Genomic DNA, 18080 nt, shown 5'->3' on the forward strand with positions numbered 1-18080 from the left:
TAAAACGACTTTCGTCCTCGGAGCTCAAAAATCAATTTGAACGTAGGAAGTCAAACTGAAAATGAGACGAAGTAGAGGAAGCATTCAAGGAAAATACATTTGATTTCGGAAGTTTGAAAAATGGAAATGGAGTTTCAACAAGGAATGATTCAACTATACAGGGGAAACGAATGATCAGTCTAAGAAGGAAGCAAGAAACTCGACTGCAACCTAAAAGATAACACTCAACAGGATAATTACCAGAAGATGCACACCATCCGGGTGCAATAGCCTATGACACGATTAGAAACAACAAGATACGGAAACACAGCTGAAACAAAAAGGTAAACACACAACCTCACCGCGATTCCTATTAGCTTCACTAATCCTAAAGTCTCAACTTAGACTCTTAAAGTCAACCTCTTAACATCTTAGAACACTTAGGCTCTTACAGTCAATCCCTAACAATTCCAAAGACCTACAACCAGAGGCTCGACAAGGCTCAACAAGGCTCGACACAGGCTCTGATATCAACTGTAACACCCCCAAAATTCTAAATACAAAATACCAAAGAAATGTGTAAGCGATATCAAACTTTAAACTCAATGGGGTGTTATGTCACACTTAAGTTATTCTAAACCCAAATGCACATACTACAAAGGTTCTATCTACAATCATAATACAAAGCTTTCATAAAACAGCTTAGGTTCTATCAAATACAAAGGATAAGACTACACCATTCAAACTAAGTAGCGCGCTCTCGGGAAACATCTCTAATCCAACCTGAAATCGTATTTTGAAAACATTAGCGAATAATACTAAGTAAACACACTCCAACACGTAAGACTATATAGATATGCTTTTCATACCCAAAATAGGTTTTGCAACAGTATGACTACATTGCTTAAAAAAAAAAAAGTATGACTACATATATATATATATATATATATATATATATATATATATATATATATATATATATATATATATATATATATATATATATATTGTAAGATTTTCCCTAATAATATATATTGTATATTATATATTAGGGCCTTAATTAAGTGGTGCAAGTTGACTAGGCTTATTAAGTGGTCTGGTTGGACTTAATAACTAGTAGTTGTTAGTCAACCAAACTCTGTGCCTAATATAACCTGGATTGATGGGATACAGGATTATGGATTAGATAGCACATTCAGTTACGGTACTCAGACCGCTCAGTAGACACCAATACACCATCTAGGGTTCTGAGTCAGGTCTGAGGCAAAACATGGCTAACGGTCTACCGTTAAGAGGCAACACAACAGGAACATCAACTATGGCTGGAGATCTACAGGGCTACGCTTCCGCTATCATACGAGGTCAGGTTTCTCGTATACTGTTATTCATTATAGTTAGACTATTGTATATCTAACATTTGGTATCAGAGCCTTTATAATCTCTTCCTGGTTGATTGTATTGCCTATGATCAACATTAATTTGTTTCATATACATTAAGTTTTGTATATACTTTGGTTTTAAATTACTTTTAATTCATCAAAATATGCATAGAAAATATATCTTTTTGATATAATTAAGCAGAATATTATGTATATTTTGAATGTATTATTCGTAATTGGTTTAAGACTGCCAAAAATTAATTTTAGTTGATTTTGAATCATTGATTTAATTTCAACATTAAGGGCGATTTTAATTTTTTAAAATATATGCCTGGAATTGTTTGCATACTGTTTTCGTTTGGAGGTGAAGCAACAGTAATAACAAAGGAGCTTCAGTTTTTTCTCCCAATTTTGGCCGGCCACTGCTACTGGCGAATCGACGGCTATGGGTGCGTTTTTCCATTCATTTTTTCGTCACCATTCGACTGCCGTTGACTCGACACCATTGAGCCAAGGGTGCGTGGACGACGGTGGCCGGTGAAGAAGTGGTGTACGCGATTTTGGGCGGCGTCGCAGTGAGAAAACGGCGCGGTGAAGCTGGGTTCCCGGCGATGTCACGCTTCGTCTTCTCCTTCAGGCGACGCCGGTGACGGGCTATCGCTGCTCTTCAAGCATGCCTGGACTACGGCGAGCTTTGGGGATCGACGTCGCGGTGAGGACGGCGGTGGATGTTGGCGCTGCGAAGAGGCGAGATGGCGGTGGCGGAGTTGGATTCCCGGCGTCGTCGCTGTCACCCTCCTCCTCCTCCAGGCAGCACCGCTTCCGGATGGCTGCCATTCTACCTCGTTGCTTCGGACGTCCCGCATGGCTGCTAGGGTTTTTTGTTGCTTTGCTTAAAGGAAGAAGATGATGATGGAAATAAAAACATGGGCCGGGTCAGGCCCATTTTGGGCAGACCTGGTCCAATTTTTTTAAAAAAAAGAAAAAAATAAAAAAATATTTGGGCCTATGTGGTTTATTTGGGGCCTGTTTCAGCTTTTTCATCATTGTATTTAGACTTCTTCTAGTGAATTGATCAAATTAATTCATCTTTTTGTTATTATTAAATTATCATTCAATTTTAGGCAAATATTAAGTTTCAAATTTGCTATTTGAATTTTAATTTAATATTAAAGTGTATATATTAAATTGTCTTAAGTAATGCAATTTATTTAGGATATATGAGTCAATAATATATTAATATGCAAATCCAAGCATGCTACGCATATTCATAAATTATTGTTATAATTATACATTCATAATAGCATGCATTAAGGTTGGATTTAGCATATTATTAACTCATAAATTCTTTTTTTAAATATCATTCAATTTTGGATCCTTAGGTCAATTTTAGGTATTATGACCTACTAAAGCAGCTTGTTTGGTTTCCTCTTAATTTTGAGCACATTTTAGTTTTATGTGTCTCTGGGACTTTAGAACCTATTTTGAACAAGCTATTTGGGACCTATCTTGGGTCATTAAAGTATGGATCCCATCGATTGATATTTAAATAATAATTATAGCTCCTTTTGATTATAACATGTTTATTAAGTTTTAATTATTACTAACTACCATATTTTGGTATTCATCGTTGGTAATAATATTAAGTTTTGGGTCTATTTCAGTATTTAGACCATTTTTATTCATGTTATAATTCACTTGGGTCATTGAGGTTTATGTGCCTAATTTGAGTGATTAAGTGCTATAATTATTGTCTTGGCCTGTTTTGAGACATTAAGGATTTAAAGATTTAATTGTTATTTTGGCCATTAAAACTATAACTATTGTTTAATTTGATTAAATTTTTAATCTATCAATAGTTTTTCAGGGCTTTAATAATAATATTAAGTCTTTAATTTTATGGCAAAAGCAATATAGTTGGTATATTGTGTATCATGGTAATTTGGTTATTACCTTAACTTCAGTCTCCCTAAGTATCATAATAGTCATGGTTAATTATTATGTGATGAATTGAGATTTGTATTTGGCATCCCTTAATTACAGTTTTGCCTTTATTATAGTTATTATTAATTGGCATTATTAATTACTGTTATTAAGTTTAAGGGCTAATCTCATTTTATTACTTTTCATAATAATTATCATTTCATGGTAATCTGCTATATTTGGTACATTGGCATGATTACCACTCCATTTTTACATGACTATTAATGTTGGTAATTAAGTCCTACCAATAAATTTTTTAAATGTACCATTGGACGCTGCATCAAGGCTACTGACACCGACAGTGAAGATGGGAGAATTCTGGAATTTTTCTTCGGATCATCATCGTTGTTAGCGCAATGGGCAAATGCGGTTTGCATCATTAAGGTTAGCCATTAATTATCTTTTACAGTTATTATTGATAATTAGTGCTACAGTTACAGTTAACCGCTAATTTGGACTAGTCGCATATTTTATCTTTAGGAAAATGGAAACATTAAAAGGTGCATTACCATACTTTGATTTGTCATTATTATTAATGTTAATAGTGATTATAATGTTACTTATTGCTATTAATAATTAATTAATGATGACATTAATATTGTTATGGTATTCAGTTATGCACCTTGAACTGTTTCCAAATAAATTTATGTGACAATATTCCAGTATAGAAAATAATTTTCTTGACATTAATATTTTTCGAACTTCAAATTTTATTAAGTTTTTTAAAATTTTATCCGAAAACGTTTATAAATGTTAGCGGTTTTAACCATTGTTTTTCCATATTTAGTCTCCTACTTAATGTGATAATATTATTATGGCTATTTATTGCTATTTTGGTTATTTGCAATTTTGTCATTAATAATAATAATATTATTATTAACTGAGTTATGGAGAGTGATTTTGAATCAATTTAGTAATGTTGGAAAAACATATTTTCTAGGCATTTGACTTTTGCCATTAATTCCATAATTCATTTAGTTCTTTGAATTATGACTGTCCATATTTGGTTAAGTATGAATAAATGAATATTTTGGTTTAAATTCATATCATTTAGTTAGTTCATACTCTTTAGATTGTTTTATGCATTCGATCACATTAAGTGCATAATATTAAGTTTAATTATGCAATTAGGGTTTGTGAGATTTTGTTTTACAAATGATAGCATATCCTTTTGGTTTGATATTGTTTGAAATTGTAAATTCAGTTATTTCTCATGAATTTGATCTTTATGCATTAAAACATTTTCCCATGGGCTTACAGTTTAAAAAAAATTTTAAAGTATATATTCAATACATTATTATTCAAAATGTTGGGTCTCTTTTGGTTTGGACTCATCGGTGTTTGAATATTAAGTTTATACTTTAAAATCTCATATTGTAAATTGCTTTAAGTTATGCAATTTATTTGGAATATATGAGTTTAATGTTTAATTTTATGCATATTCGTCCTAAGCATAATATTATGTTTTAAATTATGCAATTTTATTATGCCTTTAGCAATGCATAATTTTAAGATGGAATTATATTAGTTTCTATTTAAGTTGGACTTATGTATAAACTTTAGTCGCGGTAGTGCCTGAATTTAAGCACGTTTAGTCCGCTAATTTAGTTCACCATTTAAGCTTTAATCATAGGTGAACCCTACAGTTTTCTGGTGTATACCATACAGTTTACAGGTTTATACCCCAAACAGTTATACATTAAGTATATATGAATCGGTGAGGCATACTAGTTTTAATGACCATGACTTAAGAACATCTTGTGTCATTAGTCTCCTTAAATTGATACTCTATCTATGGAATTGGTTTTCAGTGAGACTTAGTCTCTAACCACCTTTCTTTGGAGTATATTTAGATTTTCCCATCACAATCTGGTATAATCTGTTTGTCAAAATTTTAAGTATTTCTTGCCAATGTGATTTTATTTCGGTTTATTAAAGAATAGCCAAAGCATCTTTAATTTACTGAAATATCTTGAGTTTTCAATCTTGGTTAATTAAGAAAATGCTACAGCATATTTGGCTACCTAAGATTGTTAAGTATTAATCATATAAAGTTTAGGCAAGAATTTGATAATTGTCTAGTGATCTTATAATTTTTAATTTGGTTTTGGAGTAGCCACAGCATCCTTAATCTGTTAAAATTATATATTAAGCGGTTTATTTTGATCACATAAAGTTTTGGACATATCATTTGTGATTTTTTTTTTTTTGAAAATATATCATTTGTGATTAATTGTATCTAATATGATGAAATTTAGCCCACAGGCAATTTCGTTATATTTTTATAATTAATCAGGATGAAATACTGGACTACGGTCATAATTTAGCCCACAGGCAATTATGTATCGGAATGTAGTTTAGTAGTTTTATCAGTGATGATAGAAATAAATCAATTTATTTACTTTATGGTTATTTATAAATAATTCCTAATTCTATCATGAAGTTTAATTTTATGATGTAAACTTTAGATCATATTTCTTAATTTGCCCACAGGGATTAAGGAAAGGAACATGATCTCTTAAGTTTTTTTATCATAATGGTTGTAATGAATCTTATTGACTAAAACTTTAGCCTACAGGCAAGTTTTATGTCATTTGATTCTTCAACTCATTTGATAATGGTTTCATCATAAATAATTTTTCAGTTGGATCTAATTGAGTAAAACTTTAGCCCACAGGTAAGTTTTATGTCACTAGATTCTTCTGACTCTTTAGTAATTGTGAAAAATATTATCATAAGGGTTTCTTAATTGGATTTAATAGAATTAAAACTTTAGCCCAAAGGCAAGTTTTATGTCAATAAATCCCACCACCCATTAGATGATAATTTTATCACAATTTCTTAGAGTTATAAATTCAGTTCAATTATAATTCTAAGTTTCATGGTTTGCATTGGCAAAACATGTATTCAGTCACTTCCCAAAATTTAGCAACTTTTATTAATTGATCCACGAATCTTGCTCGGTTCTTCGGACTAACTGTAGTAAGTTACGTGATTTGACATACATATTTTGGATTCTATTAATAATAAAATGTATCTTTTGAGTCAAATTCTAACTTGGTTTTGGAAGGTGTATTTTTATTTTAGTATGTCCGACTATGGTGGGGATTATATCTTCATTATTTAGTTAGACTTTAATTGGAACCAAAAATTGATTATTTAGTATGTCCAACTAATGGTGGGGAATTATGTCTTCATTTGTTAGTTAGTCAATAAATCAATTATGAGTATGTATATTATTAAGTTCACTTTATTAATTTCGCTGAAGAATGTTTTAATCAGTGGGAGTGATCATTTAGAAAAAAGATCATTAAGATACTCCACTAAAGTTTTTAGATTTAATTATTGTATTCATACATTCCAAATTGGGTTGTATGTTAGACAATAAGTCCAAAATATTCCACAAGTATTAATCTTGTATTTGTTCATATAAGTTCATAACTTCAAATTATTGAACATTTGGTTGTGCAACATATTTATGAAAATGTTGTAACCAAGGAATTTATTAGAACAAAAACATTTAATTTGTGGTGCACTGTCATTTAATAAATTCTTCAGTGATTAATAGAGTCTTTAGTTTCTTCGAAATTGATCCTGGGTCATTTCAGTTGTAAGGCTCAAAACAATTTTGTGGGACATAAAAGTAAGACTCATTATGTTCAGTTCATTTAAAGTGAACATTGAAGTTATTTGGGAAGTTATGGTGTATGTTTAAGATTCCAAATTTATGGACTTAGACCTTTGGTTTATTGTCTAAGTTATTGGAATGTTTCTGTGACTTGACTATCTTTTGGCTATTTTTTATGAGTGTGAGTGACAGACGTGTCAACTCCGAGCTCTTAGCTGTTAGAGATAGTACTTAAAGTTAACTTATAAAGAAGTCATAGAATATAGTTAGCATTATGCTGACATTAAGAGATCTCTACTTAAAGCATGCTTATAAAGTTTTAGAGATCATACAGTGTACTCTTTTGTACAATTTGGATGTGTTTTCTCCTTCAGTTGTGCACATAATGTATTTTGAGAAACATCCCTTAAAGTACCGAGAATAAACATAGGGTTTGTTCATTAAGGACCTAAGTTGGAGAATTAAAATGCATGTGACCATAATGGATACTACTCTGATTAAATAGAGGACATATCACTATGATTCGTGTGTTTTGTTCTTTGATGAAGGTTGTGCTAGTACTTGCACCAAGTGGGAGAATGTAAGATTTTCCCTAATAATATATATTGTATATTATATATTAGGGCCTTAATTAAGTGGTGCAAGTTGACTAGGCTTATTAAGTGGTCTGGTTGGACTTAATAACTAGTAGTTGTTAGTCAACCAAACTCTGTGCCTAATATAACCTGGATTGATGGGATACAGGATTATGGATTAGATAGCACATTCAGTTACGGTACTCAGACCGCTCAGTAGACACCAATACACCATCTAGGGTTCTGAGTCAGGTCTGAGGCAAAACATGGCTAACGGTCTACCGTTAAGAGGCAACACAACAGGAACATCAACTATGGCTGGAGATCTACAGGGCTACGCTTCCGCTATCATACGAGGTCAGGTTTCTCGTATACTGTTATTCATTATAGTTAGACTATTGTATATCTAACATATATATCATACCAACGAACTCAGCTGAAGGTTTCCAAAGATAGATACTCAGTAAATAAAACTCAACTCAAGGAGTCAAGGTTAAGGACTCAAGACCAATTCAAAGAGATATAACCAAGGTGACCAAAAATAGATTTCTAAGAGTTTACACATCAAACATGGTATATATACATAGTCAAAGGAATACATATATCAATAGCAAGTTCAATATATTAATATAATGTCCAACCTTTACACAGTCCTCCGAAACAATAGTCTAACCTTATCCACCAAATTGGAGCCGAAGCTCTCGCTACCGATACAAATGGAGCCGAAGCTCATATCCACCGATACAATAGTACAATAATTCATATTCAAAGAGATGTATATATAATATATACCAACATGTATCACTCAATCCGATTCAATACCAAGGATAGAATTCATAGATGATCAATAGCTCAAAACCGAAGCAAATGATTCGTAAGACATAGCTCTAGACCCAGATAGCATCAACAGATAGCCAAAAATACACTAGAGGCAATTAAAACAGTACTAGAAGCAAAATAGACAGTACTAGAAAATGAACTAGCGGGGGGGGGGGGGGGGTTGGGTGGAGAAACGGGGTCAGAAGACCCGCCAAACCCTCCCGTAGGACACGGTGAGGTATGGCGGGTCCTCCAGTCCCGCCAAACCTCCCGTAGGTGTACTAACAGGGGTGGTTCACGGGCGTGCCAGCCCCATTGAACCCTCGCGTTAGGCCAAGTAACGTACAGAAATAGTAGGTCTCACACTTTGAAGTAGAATGACAGGAACAGAAAAAACAACGACATATTCCAGAACAAAATATACCAACATCAACAAGAACGTGAGAGTGTAAGAATGGCACATCAATAACACAAGAATACTCAAGATCACAGGGTACATTTCAAGAGCAAAAACAATTATATGCTCAGAGAATTTTGAAAACATCAACAACACATAAAATGGAGTGAAAATAGGTTAATTGGACATGGAATTTACCTTTTTTGAAGCTAGCTAACCCAAACCTCAAACACCAAGCATCAGCGTAGCAACTCATCTCCACCTTTATCATCTAGAAACCCAAAACCCACCACATTAATGAAGAGGAGACTCATAAAGTTAGCAAACCAAAGGAAGAAGATGCAAGAAAGGGTGAAGTCTTACCATGATCTTTCTCTAAGAACACTAAAAGAGGAATCTTGCTTTGATTCTTGAAGATGAAATGAAGACCAATCTTTGAATGAGGAAGAAGATGAAGATGGCGTGAAAGAGAAGTACGGAAGAGAGAGAGATTTGTTTTGTGTACACAAGATAAGTCTTAAATAAATATGATAGGGTAGATACACATATGTGTATGTATTAGGGTGAATGATTTAATAAGATGTGGGCTTGGTTCAATACATAACAATTATACAAAGTCAAGAATGAATGTTGAGCCAAATAATTCTAATAACAAATAAATAAGTAGGTTAAGGAGAAAGGCCATAATACTAAGAATTAAATGTTTTACAAAGGTAAAAGATGCAAGAAAGGGTGAAGTCTTACCATGATCTTTCTCTAAGAACACTAAAAGAGGAATCTTGCTTTGATTCTTGAAGATGAAATGAAGACCAATCTTTGAATGAGGAAGGAGATGAAGATGGCGTGAAAGAGAAGTACGGAAGAGAGAGAGATTTGTTTTGTGTAGACAAGATAAGTCTTGAATAAATAGGATACGATAGATACACATATGTGTATGTATTAGGGTGAATTATTTAATAAGAAGTGGGCTTGGTTCAATATATAACAATTATACAAAGTCAAGAATGAATGTTGAGCCAAATAATTCTAATAACAAATAAATAAGTAGGTTAATGAGAAAGGCCATAATACTAAGAATTAAATGTCTTACAAAGGTAAAAGATGCAAGACAGGGTGAAGTCTTACCATGATCTTTCTCTAAGAACACTAAAAGGGGAATCTTGCTTTGATTCTTGAAGATGAAATGAAGACCAATCTTTGAATGAGGAAGGAGATGAAGATGGCGTGAAAGAGAAGTACGGAAGAGAGAGAGATTTGTTTTGTGTAGACAAGATAAGTCTTGAATAAATAGGATACGATAGATACACAAATGTGTATGTATTAGGGTGAATTATTTAATAAGAAGTGGGCTTGGTTCAATACATAACAATTATACAAAGTCAAGAATAAGTGTTGGGCCAAATAATTCTAATAACAAATAAATAAGTAGGATCAGGAGAAAGCCCATAATACTAAGAATTAAATGTCTTACAAATAATATATATGGACTAGTATAAATAATTGAGCTTGATTTAGAAATATCCTAAGAATTATTTCTTAATTCAAGATTCGGGCTCAATAGAAAATAATTCCACCTTAGAAAATAATTACGGGATTTAATTTTCCAAATAAAATATACGGGGTGTTATAAACAACCTACCTCCAAAATCGATAACTAAAATCTTTAGGACCATCGCTTGGACAGCTCACACCCACAAGGCAGTAATCAAGCCATGGTGGAACAAATGGAGGACTGCTGAATGTAAAATTTGACAAAGTATGCTCGGCGAGAGGTCTAGTACCTTATCTAGGAGTCGTTAGTGAAAAGTCCAGTCGGTGAGAGGTCTTATATAGAGTTTAGGAGCGGTTAGTGAAAAGTCTTGTCGGTGAGAGGTTTAGTACAGAGTGTAGGAGTTATTAAAGCGGAGTCTGGTCGGCATAATGAGCCTACTAGGCATGAAGATACCAGAGTAGAGTATTGGATTGTTAACGAAGCAATAAATGGATAATTTGAGAACTCAAACGTTCTTAAAAAAAATAATTTTGATGGAGAAGTGTATTGGATGGTTAATGGAGATGGATAATTTGAGAACACAAACATTCAAAAAAAATTTGGCAGAGAGGAGTACTAAATGGATGGTTAACGGAGTACCGAATGGTTAATGGTGTATCCAATGGCCAATGGAGTACTAAATGGTTAATGGAGTACCAGATGGCTATTAGAGTACCGCATGGCTATTGGAATGGTGAAACGGCCTGAAAGGATGGACTACAAAAAAAAATAAAATGAGGAGGAGATACTAAAGACTGATTGTTAACAAAAATATTTGCCGTAGAGTATAAGGCATACTGGTCGATCGGAGGTAATGACAACTTGACGTTCTCAAAATTGAACGGGGTTATGGAGAGGAGAAAACAGATGGAACGGAGATCTACGAATTAAGCAAGAATTTATAGAGAGGATTAAAATGGAGAAAGTTAGCTGACCTTCCCACCACCTGGTGGTCGACTGACCTTCCTACCACCCGATGATCGACTGATCTTCCTCCTGCTCGGTGGTCTATCGACCTTCCTAACGGTGATCAATTGACCTTCCAACCACTCGGTGGTCGACTGACCTTCTCACGATGCAGTGCTGGGCTGATTCCCACCCCCCATCCCTCGGCGATCGGCTGACCCCATCTTGGCAGGCGATTGACCCCCCCCCCCCCCCCCCCCCCCAAATTTTGACGGATAATTTAGAATGTTGGATGGATAATTTAGAGTGTTGGACGGATAATTCATAGCAATGAAGGGATAATTTGAGAACTAGAACGTTCTCAAAATGTTTGGCGGAGATAAATATTAGACGGATAATTTGGCGTACTGGACATATAATTCGGAATATTGGAGGGATCATTTGAGAACTAGAACATTCTCAAAGTTTTTTGGCGGAGATGAATATTAGATAGGTAATTTGGAGTATTGGATCGATAATTTAGAGTACTGGACGGATAATCAGAGTATGGGTGGATAATTTGAGAACTAGAACGTTCTAAAAAAAATTATGACAATTGGAAGGGACTATTGGATGGAATCGAACAAAACAAATCAAAAATTTTCGCGAATGGACAATTAAGTTCGATAGACTGGTAAGAAAAATGAGCGGTTCACTCGGACTTGTCAGGTAGGATGAGTAACCAGTCAGTTGGACCTGTGATGCTAGCAGGGACGGATCTAGAAACGTTTTCCAGTAGGGGCGAAACATGACAAAAGAGATAGTTTGAAGAAAAAAAATGAAACACTTAAGAAGTATAGCCATAAATATTGTTAGATATGTGCGAAAAATAAAACACATCAAAACTTTATAAAAATATTCTCAACAAAATATGAAACATAATTAATTTGATAAAATAATTAGAATAGAAAACACATTATTATTATTATTATTATTATTATTATTATTATTATTATTATTATTATTATTATTATTATTATTATTATTATTATTATTATATGTGTGTGTGTGTGTGAATCTCACCATTAATTAAGATTTATAAGTCATTAGGAAACTGTGTGTGCTGAAAAGAAAAGTCATAATAAAGCTATGTTTGATAAAATAATTGGAATCAAAAACACATTATTATTATTATTATTATTATTATTATTATTATTATTATTATTATTATTATTATTATTATTGTGTGTATGTGTGTAAATCTCACCATTAATATAATTAATATTTTTAAGTCATTAAGAAATTGTGTGTGTTGAGAAGAAAAGCCATCTTGGTCATTTATAAGGCTAATCACATGTTAAACCACCTTATCTAACCATCTCTTATTAATTTTTTTCTATGTTTTTAGACTTATACTAAAACATGTAATATATATATATATATATATATATATATATATATATATATATATATATATATATATATATATATATATATATATATATAGGGGTGTAAACGAGCCGAGTCGAGCTCAAGCCTGGGTAGGCTTGAGCTCGTGCTCGTTAATAGAAGCTCGGCTCGAGCTCGATCGAGCATGAGAAATGATGCTCGAGCTCGAGCTCGGTAATTTTCGGGCTGCTCGAGTTCGGCTCGAGAAGCTCGATTGTTCGAGTTCGAACTCGAGCTCGATCTTGAGCTCAAGTTCGAGCTCGATTTTGACATTGAATTTTACATATTTAATACTTTTAGTTTAAAATTCTAACTACTTTGTTTTGTCCATACATAAATAATAGAAATCTTTTAGGGATTTTGAGTTTAAAATTCTAATTTCTAATTGTTATTTTTATATTAAATTATATTATATTATTATTATTATATATTATATATTATATATTATATGGCTCGACGAGCCACGAGCCTAGAATATCTAGGCTCGGCTTGAGCTCGATTACTAAACGAGCCGCTCGAGCTCGAGCCGAGCTTTGACCGAGCCGCTCGCAAGCGGCTCGCGAGCTGCTCGGCTCATTTACACCCCTATATATATATATATATATATATATATATATATATATATATATATATATATATATATATATATATATATATATATATATATATATATATATATTTAGGGGAGATCAAGTGCAGCCATGCTGTTAGGTGTGGTCATGTGGTCAATTAGGCCATTGGATTAGATAGATCCAAAGAATCACATTAATCAAGATTCTTCCAGTATTTTTGCGCACGTTCTCCTACCCAGCGAACTGCAAGGGTAAACTCGTCATAGGGCATCGGAATAGGGGAAATCACATTGTTGTGTGTTTTATTTGTGTAATTGCTGCATTATTAGCCTTACTCTGGTGTATTTGTAGATTCCCATTGGTGTCAAGTTCAGGTGCGGCAATATCTTCCCGTGTGGTCAGTGTGTTCGCACCAATTGTTATAAAAATATACACCATCCATGTTATGAAATTCACAGCAAAAAAACATACACAAATTAGGAACGCATCACCTAAAACACGCCATTAGATATGAATAAATACACCATACAGTGTTCGATAATACACCATTGGTGTGTTTCACTGTGATGTGTTTTATTACACTATTGGTGCACGTTGTCAACACTGTTGGTGTATTTCTGGAACCTGACCGCTATAAATGACCATTGTGATTACTTTAATACCCCCCACTTACCAAAACGCGCTAAAAATCTCAAATCCTCAGTAACTAGCCAGTGCCGTTAGATTAAATTGATTCAACGACACAGATACGGCCACACCACCACATCTAATAACATGACCACATATGAGCTCTTATATATATATATATATATATATATATATATATATATATATATATATATATATATATATATATATATATATATATATATATATATATATATATATATATATATATATATATATATATATATATATATATATATATATATATATATATATATAGAAGAGTGTTCATATGTGGTCATGTCGTTAGGTGTGGTCGTGTGGTCGTATCTGTGTCGTTGAATCAGTTTAATCTAACGGCAGTGGTAATTCTGAGGATTTTCGCTCGTTTTGGTAAGTGGGGGTGTTATGGTAATTACAGTGGCCATTTATAGCGGGCGGGTTCCAGAATAAACCAACAGTGTTAACAACATACACCAATATTGTAATAAAACACACCACAATGGAACACACCAATGGTGTATTCCCGTGTTATGGTAATTACAGTGGCCATTAATAGCAGCTGGGTTCCAGAATACACCAACAGTGTTGACAACATTCACCAATAGTGTAATAAAACACACAACAATGTGATTTTCCCTATTTCGGTGCTTTATGACGAGTTTACCCTTGCAGTTCGCTGGGTAGGAGAATGTGCGCGAAAATACTGGAAAAATCTTGATTAATATGATTCATTGGATCTATCTAATCTAATGTCCTATAATTGACCATATGACCACACCTAACAACATGGCCACATGTGGTCAACCCTCTATATATGTAGGGTGAGTGTAGACAGCTGCCCCCATGCTAGATCCGCCACTGCATGCTAGATGCGTGACTTGTGTGATGGGCTGGATGGATATGATGGACCGACTGGATATATATATTCTCTCCAAAACTAATAAAAATGAAAAGAAAAGAAGGGTTGACCGATACTGACCGACCAGTTAGCTAGGTGCCCAGTTAACTCACCGGGTCATTATCCAACCAGTCAGCCAAATTATGTACATATATATATATATATATATATATATATATATATATATATATATATATATATATATATATATATATATATATATATATATATATATTGGTTCCTGTGAGAACACGTCTTCCCGTGCGGTCAGTGCGGCATACACCATTAGGTTTGCATAAATGCACCATACAGTGTTCGAGAATACACCAGAATGAAATGCCAAAAAATGCACCACAAAAAAAAAAATAAAATAAAATAAAATAAAATAAAATACACCACACATTATGGTGTATTTTCGAACACTGTGTGGTGCATTTATGCATACCTAATGATGTATGCCGCACTGACCGCACGGGAAGACTTGTTCTCACAGGAACCTGATCCTATGAAAACAGGTCTTCCCGTGCGATTAGTGCGGCATAGAGCATTAGGTATGCATTAATGCACCATACAGTGTTCGAGAATACACCAGAATGAAATGTCAAAAAATGCACCACAAAAAAAAAAAAAAAATTACACCACACATAATGGTGTATTTTCGAACATTGTGTGGTGCATTTATGCATACCTAATGGTGTATGCCGCACGGGAATACCTGTTCTCACATGAACCTGACCCTATATATATATATATATATATATAGTAGGGTTCCAATGAGAACACTTGCTTAGGTGAGAATGTGAGAACAAATCGTGTGCATCCATCTAAGGTGTGTGCGAACACGAATTAAATGTGTGCAACCGCGATTAAGTATAATTCGCGTCTGCACACACTTAATCTAATCTAGGCCATTAAAAAGTATTCGATGGATGCACACGATTTTTTCTCACGTTCTCACCTAAGCAGGTGTTCTCATATGATTCTAAATATATATATATATATATATATATATATATATATATATATATATATATATATATATATATATATATATATATAGAATTAGGTTCTGGTGTGGTTGGCAGCCCCAGGTGCGGTTGTGCAGTGAGAGGAGAGCCATTGATTTTGTTTAGATCAACGTCCAGGATTACAAAAATTTTTTTTTATAAAAAAAAAAAAGAAGAAAAAGAAAAGCGGTGGAAATTTGGTAATTTTTGTAACAAGGTCAAATTTAAGGGATGTGTGTATATATATATATATATATATATATATATATACACACATATACACATACACATACACATACACATATTGTGACACCCCGTAATCCAAATTCAATTAAGGGATTAATTAAGTAATTAATCCTAATCCAATTGAAAATTTAATTCCTTAAATTCCTGAAAATTCAATAGTCGGGGACTAGTAATTGACCAGTCAACCCAAAGCAAGTGTTGTACCTAAAGCTTTGTGAGAAGTTCCCTTGTTCCCTTACACTTCTTTATTTTAGTACGTGTAATAAAGACATTTCACCTTATGTTAGTAATGCAAGCTAACCTAGAAGACACCCTTCATTCTTTCCCTTACACTTTCTAAACTTGAGCTCCTCCTTCTTTCTAAAAGTTAAATAGTTTTTTTTCCAAGCCAAGTTGGAGCTTTACCAAATCTTCAAAGTTTGTCTTCAAGATTCCACCTTTCCTACCTTTGAACATCTAGGAGGGTAAGATCTATGTTTATCTTGTGTTTTTAGTGTTTTCTAAGGTGTCTTTCCTTAAAGATAGAATCTTTATGATCTTTTGGTGTGTTCTTGAAGTGGGTGTGGAAGGTGAACCTTATTAGGAGCTTTGTGAAGTGTTAAGTGATGGTTTTTGTCTACAAGAGGTAACTCATTCTCTACAAAATCTATTTTGCTTACCTATATGATGATTTATTGGATTCTACATGTGATTTTACTATGAAATGTGAGTGTTGATGTATTATCTTGTGAAAATACATATCTAGAGCTTGTTATTAGGGTTCATGTATGCCATTGCTTGGCTATTCCTTTGATTCAAGTCATTTTGTTGTATTTGGTGAGATTTGGCATGTTTTGGACTTGAATTTGAGCTTGGTGTTGAAAATCCCCGAAGGGATATTTTTGTACAATGCATGGTACCCGCGGGCGGAACGGTGGGCAGTGGCCTATCCGCCGCCCCACCCGCGGGGAACGCGGGTTGAAGAGGTGTGTTCCCGCGGGCGGAACCACGAGTGGGGTTCTACCCATGGGCCCACCCGCGGGTACATGGTGTGGTTTGGCGGGGATTTGTTCCCCATGATTCTTTTGACTCGGTATTTGATCTTTTGACTTCCCGATGTTCTTTTGTGGAACTATTTGAGTGTCTTCTTGATGTTTCGTATGTCTAGAACTATATGGTAGGATTCCTTGTAGGTTTTGGTGTCTTGAATCGTGCTAAGTGTTCAACATTGTGATTCGTTGAACTATGATGAGTCTTATGTGTTCTTCGGAACTATGTTGGTTTACCCATTTGATAACATGCTAGTTCGGTGTTTAAATGCTAGCGTGTGTGTTGTTTGTCTTATCCTATTGTGGATGATGACTTGTGTCAATCATCGTTGGAGTCGGATTGTGATCCTTTCCTTGATTAAGTATGGTTTCATATCTTCGTTGTGATCCGTTGATTGATTCGTATTGTGGTGTGGGTGTGTGGCTGTACCTGGATTGCACGATTAATGGTATGAGACATTAGTCACCAAGGTACGGCAGTGGTCCTCGTGGTGGCCAAGACGCGATTATGGAATTTATGACCTTTGTGTAAGGTTCACGTATTTGTTAAAGGGTAACATGTGTTACCAAGGCATGTGTTGCCATGTGTGATCGGTACCCTCGTGTACTATGAAATCGGTGGTATTGTTGGTGTAACAACCCCTAAAAACGAGCTATTTAAAAGCCTTAAACATGCAGATAACAGAACTAAACAACAGACACAGCGGAAGACTGAAAGATAACTAGATAAACATAATCCAAATCACGAGGTGTTATGCCACGTTCACCAAAAGGATGAACGCTACGGCAACATCTGCAATGTTTACATCTAATCCATAGTCTCAAAAGGCTACAACTAAACTAGCACACAGGCCACAAACAAGAGGGAGAAGCTACTCTAGCAAGCACTAGACCGCGCACACGTCTAGACATCACCTGAAAGAACACAATAAAACATGGGACGACGCCCGGTCAGCGGATAATGCTGGTAACCCACCAATACATGTGAAATAACATATATAAGTAAGATATAAGTTGTAAATCCATTTTTGAAAC

Source organism: Ipomoea nil, unplaced genomic scaffold, assembly GCF_001879475.1.
Source record: "Ipomoea nil cultivar Tokyo-kokei standard unplaced genomic scaffold, Asagao_1.1 scaffold2779, whole genome shotgun sequence".
NCBI classification, from domain to species: domain Eukaryota; kingdom Viridiplantae; phylum Streptophyta; class Magnoliopsida; order Solanales; family Convolvulaceae; genus Ipomoea; species Ipomoea nil.